The sequence below is a fragment of the Bubalus kerabau genome, chromosome 5 (assembly GCF_029407905.1).
Source record: "Bubalus kerabau isolate K-KA32 ecotype Philippines breed swamp buffalo chromosome 5, PCC_UOA_SB_1v2, whole genome shotgun sequence".
NCBI lineage: Eukaryota > Metazoa > Chordata > Mammalia > Artiodactyla > Bovidae > Bubalus > Bubalus kerabau.
Window position 1 is genome coordinate 125,761,045 of NC_073628.1, and position 11,215 is coordinate 125,772,259.

Consider the following 11,215-nt stretch of genomic DNA (forward strand, 5'->3'; position numbering starts at 1 on the left):
GCTGTCACACCTCAAACTGTGAAAATTACAGCCACAGTATGTGATAAGTTGAAAAAGTATTAAATTTGTACAATAAGACGTTTTGAGAGAATCCACATTCACATAACTTTTATTACAGTATACTCTTATAATTGTTCTATTTTATTATTAGCTATTGTTAATCTCTTACTGTGCCTAATTTATAAATTAAACTTTATCATAAGTATGTACGTGTCAAGGAGGAAGAAAATTTACTCTGCCCTTCTAGGCTGTTCTGGATGGCCTAAGAACTGACATGAGATAGATTAGCAGGAGAAAAATCAAATAAAGTTTAATAGCATGTATACATGAGAGAGACCCAGGAAACTTCAGTAACTTTCCAGAATGGCTGAAACCCTTACCTTAAATACCATCTTCAGCTAAAGACTAAAGAGGATGTTGGGGGTAGTGGTTTGGGACTTCAACTGGGAGGAAGGCAATTCACATGAAGATGAGAAAAAGTGTCCTCTATCTAAATTCTTTTAGGCAGGTAGGACAAATGGACTTGAGTCCTCTGGAAATTGATTGTTTTCAGTTTGAATTAATCTATGTGTTGCAGGAAGGGGGACCCCTTTCAGGGCTGGGAAAGGGGCTCTTGTCTAACACTCAGAAATGAATTGTCCAAGGAGACACATGTGCTGGCAAAGCAAGAGACGTTATTGGGAAAGGTCAGCCAGGCGGAGAGCAGGAGGGTGAGGGAACCCAGGAGAACTGCTCTGTGACGTGGCTCACAGTCTAAGGTTTTATGGTGACGGGATTAGTTTCCGGGTTGTCTCTGGCCAATCCTTCTGACTCAGGGAGCTTCCTGGCCACACATGCATTGCTTGACTGAGATGGATGCCAGCGAGGAGAATTCTAGGAGGTGGAAGGACACATGGCATCTCCTGTGACCTTTCCCGAACTCTCTTGATTGATGGTGACTTGTAGTTCCATGTTCCTTCCTAAGGCCTCCTGTTGTAAAATCACTCACATGAATGGTTATATGGTGCCTCGCCAGGGTGGACGGTTTCAGTTAGTGTGTTTCCCCTAACATATGTGCCAAAGAGACATTTTGGGGTGGCAAATTTTGCTCCCCTGATATGTATAAGGAAGAGTGTATATATAAGCTTCTATGCTATCCTCGGGAGAAGGCAATGGCACCCTACTCCAGTACTGTTGCCCGGAAAATCCCGTGGACGGAGGAGCCTGGTAGGCTGCAGTCCATGGGGTCGCTAAGAGTCAGACACGACTGAGCGACTTCACTTTCACTTTTCACTTTCATGCATTGGAGAAGGAAATGGCAACCCACTCCAGTGTTCTTGCCTGGAGAATCCCATGGACGGAGAAGCCTGGTAGGCTACAGTCCATGGGGTCGCACAGAGTCCGACATGACTGAAGCGACTTAGCAGCAGCAGCAGCATGCTATCTTCAGTTTCAGTATCCAATGGGGTCTCGTAAATTGTCCTGTAGATAGGGGAACTACTGTAGTTTAAATACTACCTCCTTCAGGGACTTCCCTGGTGGTCCAGTGACTAAGACTCTGCACTTCCACTGTAGTGGGCTTTGATCCTTGGTCAAGGAACTAAGTTCTTGCATGCCACGCAGCCAATCAATAAATACCATCTTCATCTGGAAGCCTTCCCTTCCTCACCCACTTTCCTTTGTCAATGAAAAAATGTTTCCCGCCATAACAATAAACAAAAAATGTTGCAGCCATCAACCTGTCACATTACAGTTGCCCTTTGGTCAACCCTGAGGGAAAACCAGACAAAGACACTTACAACAGAAGAAAATTACAGGCCAATAGAGATGTAAAAATCCTAAACAAAATACTAGTAAACTGAGTCCAACAATAAAGAAGACCATGCACCATGATAAAGTTGGATTAATTCCAGGGTAACAAGAATGTTATAACATATGAAAATCAGTCACTGTGACACACCACATCAATAAAAGAAAAAAACCCACATGAAAAGACAAATGCTACATGATTTCCTTGAACTTAGTTTCAAAAGTATTTTCGTTACTTCTGTTGAAAAACACTGGGGCAATTTTACTAAGTAAAAACAAAACTCATTCGGCCGAGTGATTTGGTAAAAGACTGGCCTGTCACTCTTCCCTGAATTGGCTATTTTAATAGAGTTTGTCAGAATGAAAGTGAAAATATCGCATGAGCGCTTTCAGCTCCAAAGAAGAAGAAAACATCTTGCAGCCAGCAATGGCTTCCTCAGGCAACTGAGAAACTTGCAAGATTGGTGGAGGTAAATCCTCATATGCTATGTAACGATCCCATAGGAAGCTTACTCATTTAAGTTAATGAGGGAATTCCCTGGTCATCCACTGGTTAGGACTTGGCCCTCTTATTGCCAAAGGCCTGGCTTCAATCCCCTGTCAGAGAACTAAGATACCACAAGCCAAGCGGTGTGGGGGAAAAAAAAAAAGGGAGTGGGGAAACTTCCTCATCCAGGGACTACATATGAGAGCTGGCCACTCAGTGATCCAAGCAATCACAGTGGTTTTAGACTGCCAGAGGGAGGAACTGAGAAACCAGAGTGGAGATGACTCTAGAGCGACACCTAGAGAAGGTAACCTCACAAGCAGCGCATTGGTTCACCTTAAAATCGTCATTAGCAGTTTTACCTGGGCAAACATATCTGAATAGGCAACAAAACTTTCAAAATAACAGAAAAAGGAGTGAAAGGTTGCCAACCTCCAAACTATTAATAATACCCCAGTACGGTTTGTCAACCAAGGTCCGTCTAGTCAAAGCTATGATTTTTCCAGTAGTCACTTATGACTGTGAGAGTTGGGCTATCAAGAAAGCTGAGCACTGAAGAATTGATGCTTTTGAAGAAGGTGTTAGAGAAAACTCTTGAGAGTCCCTTGGATGGCAAGGAGATCCAACCAGTCCATCCTAAAGGAAATCAGTCCTGAATATTCATTGGAAGGACTGATGCTGAAGCTGAAACTCTAAGACTCTGACCACCTGATGCAAAGAACTGACTCATTTGAAAAGACCCTGATGCTGGGAAAGATTGAAGGCAGGAGGAGAAGGGGACGACAGAGAATGAGATGGTTGGATGGCATCATCGACTTGATGGACATGAGTTTAAGTAAAATCCGGGAGTTGGTGATGGACAGGGAGGCCTGGCATGCTGCAGTCCATGGGATTGCAAAGAGTCAGACAGACTGAGCGACTGAACTGAACTGCTGGTTTATATAGGGTCTTCCCAGAATCTGCCTGCAAATGCAGGAGACGCGGTTCTCTCCCTGGGTCAGGAAGATCCTCTGTAAAAGGGAATGGCAGTCCACTCCACTATTCTTGCCTGGAGAATCCCATGGACAAAGGAGCCTGGCAGGCTACAGTCCATGGGATCGCAGAGAGACTGACACGACTGAACGACTAACACTACTACTACTACGGTTTATATACATACAGAATTTATACTTACAAGTTATTGCTTAATTGAGAATTAAAGGAAATCTCACCCTGAAAATGGACTCTGTCCAAAACTTGTTAGAGAAAGCCAATTGGATAAAACACATTTTCAGAATTTTGACCTTAAAGAAACAAAAGGCCTTCCAGGACAAACTTGCGTTTCTCTCCCTGATCCTTTGAAATGTAAATTTTTCTGCCTGATTTTAGGCATTTCTATTGTGTTTTGAGAGCTTGATCTCTGCTATTCAGAATATTACATATGATATACATTTGGTAGCCAAACAGCCTGGGATTCTGAGCAGCTGTTTGGTTTGGCTATGCCGGCAAATTTGTCACAAATGGCCCCCAACCATAAGGGGCTTTGTCATCTCGGCCTTTGTTGTGCCTGTCTTTACAATGTGGTCGCAAAGAGTCCGACACGACTGAGTGACTGAACAAATACAATGAAGGTCTTTACTTAAACTATTTTGACGGGTAAACTTTGTGGCTCTTGTGAAGGCCGCATCCTTTGTACTCTCTTGTGGGGACACATCTTGAATTTTATGGTTTGAGTTGCTAACATACGGCTGGTCAGTGGCCAGACAATGGATCCTTTAAATTGGAGAAACTTCTAAATTGGTAAGTTTTTACAGAACTCTCATTATAAACAGCTGTTTTACTAGTGTCTATGAAAAGACCAAATTAGAAGGTGGATACAAAAAATATATATATAATGGCTAATCTTAAGAACCCCTACCTGCCAATGCAGGAGATGCAAGAAATGTGGGCTTGATCCCTGGGTTGGGAAGAACCCCTGGAGGAGGGAATGGCAACCCACTCCAGTACTCTTGCCTGGAGAATCCCATGTTCAGAGGAGCCTGGTGGACTACAGTCCATGGGGTTGCCAAGAGTTGGGCATGACTGAAGTGACTGAGCACGCACGCATGCATGAACTAACAGACATCATCAGATCAAGAGGCTTTGTGATACTTGAAAGAAAGTGCTAAAATTGAAGTCAGGGGATTTTAATTCTAAATGTGTCACACAGTAGCTGCAAGAATTTATACAATTTATTTAAATTACTTGGACTTTAGAAGTAATCCACAGAAGATTCCTGTACTGCGGATATTGGACTTCTAACACTTACTGTCCTTACATGCTATGCATGGTTCTCTAATACATTAAGTAACTGAACTGGGAAATGAGAAGTAATTTACACCATTTTTAACACCCAAGGTATAAATACCACTCAGGTTAGTCATGAATTACTTGAACGGAGATGCTCACCAAAGAAGTCATCTTTTTTTTGTTGTTGTTGTTGTTTTAAAGATATGCTTGTTTTGGAATTAGGCAAAGATAAGGAGGATAAAGGGGCTTCTCAGGTGGCTCAGTGGTAAAGAATCCACCTGTCAGTGCAGGAGACATGGGTTTGACCTCTCAGTCGGGAAAATCCCATGGAGAAGGAAATGGCAACCCACTCCAGTATTCTTGCCTGGGAAATCCCATGGACAGAGGAGCCTGGCAGACTACAGTCCATGGGGTCACAGAAGAATTGGAGGCAGCTTAGAGACTAAACAACAAGGGGGATAAGGAGTATTAGGATGTTTTTCTTGTGATATTTGAAAAAAAGAACTGGAATGGAAGTCATTCCATGTTTAAACTTGTAACGTTGATAATCCCTGAATTATCTAGTCTTTTCCATTCTATATTTTTGGCTGACTTTGTAATCTTAGCACAAATTTTGTCATAGTTTTAAAAGGACAGTTGAGGGAGTTCCCTGGTGGCCCATGGTTAGGATTCTGGGCTTTCACTGCCTTGGCTCAGGTTCAGTCCCTGATGGCAAACTGAGATCTTGCAAGCCATATGGCATGGTCAAAAATTTAAATAAATAAATAAAATAAAAAAGACAAATAGATTTGCATATTCATGAAAAGCTAAGCTCTAAAAAGCATAGAACCAGTCATTACTCAGATTTTGTAAATGAAATGTGAGTTCACAATAAGCTGCTTTGAAGTATTCAATCAAAAGCATGAAAAGGGCAAGAAAGGGCAAAGCAAGAATTAAACTTTGAAGTGTGACTATAGCTCAACCATGCAAAAACAAGACTCTTCTTTATGTTTAGTTTAGAAGAGGGATCTGAGAGAGGGGAAGAAAACATGCAACAGCACAAGTAAAGAGGAGGACTATGACAGACAGGGGCTGAGCAGGAGTGAGACTGAGCTTCAGACAATAATGCGGACTCTTGGTTGCGTCAAAATGAAAGAAAAGGACTGATAGTTTTCTGATTTAAAGAAAGATGCTATTCTATCTGTTTCTTAGTAGAAGAAAAAAAGATGACAGCTGGAATAAGAAATGTTTCCTCCAGTATGGCAGGTCACCATATATATAGAGGGCAAAAGCTCTTTTTACCTTTCAACTGGGGAACCCCTCCTGGATAAAGCAAAGACTTGCCTTTCCAGCCCAAGAGAGTTTACTCCTATTTCTCAAAAGATTTAACATTAAAAAAATCTTTGAGTAGCACTTAATGCATTTATAGGTTAGAGGAGAAAAATAAGCATATTTTAAAAAATTAAGCCACTGAAGAGGTATTTAATATTCAATATCCATTTCAAAGAGTAGATTGAAAGATAAAATATTGACTTCTCAACTGCCATCGGTTGGACTTACTGCCTCTGTTCCTCTTATGTATTTATTCATTTTCTTCCAGCTTTATTGAGATACCATTGACATACAGCACTAAGTTGAAGGTTACAGCATAATGAGCTACATACATCGTGAAAAGATTATCACAGTAAGTTCAGTGAACATCCATCATCTCATAGACACAACTTAAATAGAAAAACATTTTTTCTTGTGATGAGAACTTTTAGGATTTACTAAAAGACTAACATGTATATAACACACAATGCCGATGCTGCTGCTAAGTCGCTTCAGTCGTGTCCAACTCTGTGCGACCCCAGAGACGGCAGCCCACCAGGCTCCCCCGTCCCTGGGATCCTCCAGGCAAGAACACTGGAGTGGGTTGCCATTTCCTTCTCCAATGCATGAAAGTGGAAAGTGAAAGTGAAGTCGCTCAGTCGTGTCCGACTCTTAGCGACCCCATGGACTGCAGCCTACCAGGCTCCCCCGTGCATGGGATTTTCCAGGAAAGAGTACTGGAGTGGGGTGCCATTGCCTTCTCCAATAACACACAATAGTGTTAATTAAATTTATCATTTGTACCTTACATCCCTACTATTTAGTGGTCTTACAACTGGAACTTTGTACTTCGGCCTTCCCCCACACCCACCTCTGGGCACAAATACAATCTCTTTTTATGAGTTTGTTTGTTTTTAAAGTATAATTGACCTCCAACACTATGTTGGTTCCTTTTACACACAGTGACGTCTATCCATTCCAAACTGATCACCATGATGTCTAGTTATGATATGGCACAATACAAAGACATTACATATTTACTGACTATATTCCCCATACTGTACATCTCATGCCTGTGACTCATTTATTTTGCAATTAGAAGTTGTACCTCTTAATATCTCTAATTTATTTTTTTCCTCCCTCAACCCCCTTCCTTCTGGAAACCCCCTATTTGTTCTCTGTCTCTAGAACTGTCTCTGTTTTATTATGTCTGTTAATTTTGTTTTTTTTTAGATTCCACATAAGAGTGAAATTATGCAGTCTTTCTTCCTTTGTGTCTTGATGACTACCTTTAGTGTTATGTTTGGATTCCTTTCTCTTTTCTTAATATTTTCTTCTTTTTTACTTATTTTTTATTATCTGTTTTTCTTTCTCTTTTTTGCTGTGTGTCTATTACAGATTTTTGGTTTGTGGTTATGATAAGGTTTATTTTTATATATAGCAATCTGACAATGAGATTGTTGTAATTTGTGGATTTCTTAAGTTCAAATTCATTTTCACAACCCAGAATTGTAATGCCACTCCCCCAATGTTTACTGTTTTTGACATAATATTTTATATCTTTTTGTTTTGTGTATCCCTTAACTGTTGTGTTGGAGGAGGCAATGGCAACCCACACCAGTATTCTTGCCTGGAGAATCCCATGGACAGAGGAGCTTGGTGGTCTACAGTCCACGGGTCGCAAAGAGTCGGACACGACTGAGCGACTTCACTTTCACTTCACTAACTGTTGTATATATAGATAATTTTATTACTTCTGTCTTCTAGTCGTCCTTTATACATGGTTGATTTACCATGGTTACTGCATACTTGCCTTTACCAATGAGCTTTTTCCTCTTGTAAATTTTGTGTTCCTAGTTATAGGCCTTTTCTTTTCACTTAGAGAAGTCCCTTTAGCATTTCTTGTAAAGCTGGTTTGGTGTTTCTGAACTCTTTCAGCTTTCACTTGTCTGCAAAATTTTTGATCTATTAAATCTGAATGAAACACTTGCCAGGTAGAGTCTTCTTGGTTATACGATTTTCCCTTTCATTCTTTTGAATATATCATGCCACTCCCTTCTGGCCTCCAGAAGTGTTAGTTACTCAGTCATGTCTGATTCTTCGCAACCCCATGGACTGTAGCCTACCAGGCTCCTCTGTCCATGGGATTCTCCAGGCGAGAATACTGGAGTGGGTAGCCATTCCCTTCTCGAGGGGATCTTCCCAAACCAGGGATCAAATGTTTCTGGTAAAAAGTCAGCTGGTATCTTTATGGGAATTCCCTTGTATTATGCAACTTGTAGATTTTTTCTTGCTGCTTTTAATATTTTGTTTTTAATTTTTGTCATTTTAATCACAGTGTGTTTTAGTGTGGTCCTGTTTGGGTTGATCTTATTTGAGACTCTGTGCTTCCTGGACCTGGCTATGTGTTTCCTTTCTCAAGTTAGGGAAGTTTTTAGCTATTATGTCTTCAAATATCACCTTTACTCCCTCTCTTCTCATTCTGGGCCCCTGTAATGTGAATGTTAGTACACTTGATGTGGTCCCAGTGGTCTCTTAAACTGTCCTCATTTCTTTTTATTCGTTTTTCTGATCAGTGTCAGGGATTTCCACTCTGTCTTCTAGCTCACTCATTCATTTCTCCATGTCATTTAATCTACTGTTGATTCCTTCTAATGCATTTTCATCTCAGTTATTGTATTCTTCATCTCTGTTTGATTCTTTGTTACATTTTCTAACTCTTTGTTAAAAACCTCGAATCTCCGTTTCTGTTCCTACAATCCTCTCCTGAGTTCTTTGAACATCTTTATGATCATTACCTTGAACTTTTCATCAGGTAGATTGCCCATCTCCACTTCACTTGGCTCTGTTGGGGTTTCATCTTTGGATGAAAGATGAAATATGTTCCATCTCCTTTGGAACATATTCCTCTGTTACCTCCTTTTGCCTAACTCTCTGTTTGTTTTTCTGTGTATTTGGTATATTGGTTACATTTTCTAACTTTGGAATATTGGCCTTTCATAGCTGCTGCTCAATCCCTTCTGGTCACCAGAGCTATGTGCTCTAGGGGTGCCCCCTATGTGGACTGTGTGCGTCCTTCTGTCGTGGGAAGTTGAGTACTGTGGAAGCTACTGTAAGGTGTGGCTGGCCCCTGGTCTGGTTGGCTGCCAGGCCCTGCCTTGTGTAGCGGCTACTAGGCGTTAGTGAGCAGGACCAGGCCATGAGGTGCTCGCTGCAGAGTCCTGGGGGGTCTCAGGGCTAGCATCGGCCCACTGGTCAGTGAAGCCAGGTTCTGGGATTGCTGCTGGTGGGGCTGGGGTTCCCCAATCTAGTGTCAGCCTGCTGGTGGGTGGGGCTGCTTCCACCCACCCACATGCCTGCTTGTGAGTTCCAGCGTGTTCCAAAACTGGTGCTGACCTGCTGGTGAGTGGGACTAAATCTTGGAGTGGCTGACTGAGGGGTCCCAAGATGTCTCTGAGCTGGTGTCAGCCTGCCGGTGCGTGGGCTGGATCCTGACATGGCAGGTTATGGGGCTGCAGGGGTCCAGGGTCTGGTGTCTGCCTGCTGGTGAGTGAAGCCAGGTCCTGGGTCTAGTGCTGGCCCAGTGCTGAGTGGAGCTGTGTCCCAGGATCTCTGGCTGCAGGGCCCTGGGGCACCTCATGGTTGGTAAGATGGTTTGCTGATGGACAGGGCTGGGCTTCAGCCTAGGTGATCATGAGGCTGGTGCTTGTCCACCGGTGGATGAGGCTGGTGTTGGTGTCCTGGTGGGCAGGGCTGGGTCCCAGGGTAACTGTGGGTTCCAGGGGTCTTAAGACAGCAGGCCTTCTGGTGGGTGGGGCTCTGTCTCCCCCCAGCTAGTTCTCAGAGCTGAGGTGTCCTGGTACTGGGGCTGACAGGCTGATAGGCAGGACCAGGTCCTGGTGCTAATAAACTTGAAGGAGGATTCCAAACTGGCACTTGCCAGTACCAGTGGCCACCAGGTAGAAGCAGCTCTCTAAAATCTGCTGCTGCAGTTCCTGTGTCCCCAAAATGAGCTCCAGTTGCCTCCTGCCTCTCTGGGAGGCTCTCCAAGGTCAGCAGAGAAGTCTGACCCAGGCTCCCTTCTAACTACTGCTTCTGCCCTGGGTCCTGGAGTGTATGAGATTTTGTGTGCTCTCTTTAAGAGTGAAGTCTCTATTACCCACAGCCCCACCCTGGGTTTCCAGAAAGTAAGCCCCCCTGGCCTTCAAAACCAAACATTTTGGGAGCTCATCTTCTTGGTGGAGGACCCCTGGGCCTGGGGAGCTTGATGTGGGGCTCAGACCCCTTATGCCTTGAGAAGAACCTCTGCAGTTGTGATCGTCTCTCGTGCGTGAGCTGCCCACCTGGGTGTATGGGTCTTGACTATACCATGTCTCTGCCCTTCCTACCTGTCCCACTGTGCTCCTTCTTTATATCTTTAGTTGTAGATCTTTTCTGCTAGTCTTCTGGTCTTTCTCCTCAATACCTGCTCTGTAAATTGTAATCTGTGTGCCTGGGAGAGGTGGTGAGCTCAGGGTCTTCCTGTTCTGCCATCCCACCCTCTTGTTGGAGACAATCTCTGTTCACTTATTTAAAAAGCATGTGAGAGCATATGATACTGCAAATCTTGCTTCAGGTCACGTAGAAGATGCAAAACCAAAAAAAGTAGTTTGCCATCAAAAGGTTTACAATCTCTGGAGGTGAAAAACATAAAGTAACCCTAGGAAAAAGGATTCACGTGTTAAATGTCATCAGGCTGGTTTTCATAGCGTTTCATTTTTCTTTTATTATAGTACTATTCACATTGCTTTGCAATTTGTCCACTTGTCGATCTTCTTTATTAAACTGAGAGCTGAAGGCAAGAACTGTACCGTGTTTGTCTCTAGCCTACAGACCTAAGACTAGTGGGCAACCTGTAGGAAGAGCTCAGTAACTATTTGAATAACAAAAGAAAGAAACTGATGAATAAATGAAGAAAATGGCTACACAGTTTAGAGGGCAAAGATCATGTCTGGCTGGGGTGGCTGTGTAGGCTAAAGTCATGTAAGTTGGATCTTAGAGGACTTAAAGGTGAGAAGACGTCTGACAAAGAGATTGTGAGCAGATGGCGGTAGGAAACGGGCGAAAGAGATAGAGTTAAAAGAGAACTCAGAAATCTAGTTTTAATACAACCTCCCACTAAATGTGGGAATTTCATCTGTCATCATGATGATAAGTGGCTGAATATCTCATAAGGGGTCCTGTTCTGCTTCTTAGATGGTCTAACTTGACTGGGGACCCTCTACCCCAACTCCTCCATAAATGAATTAATTTCAAAATATTGAAGATTATGTAAAAATCACTTCGATTTTTAGGAAGTTGTTTCTCTGGCAGGTACTTTTTCCAGTGTTTGCTGCTTATAAA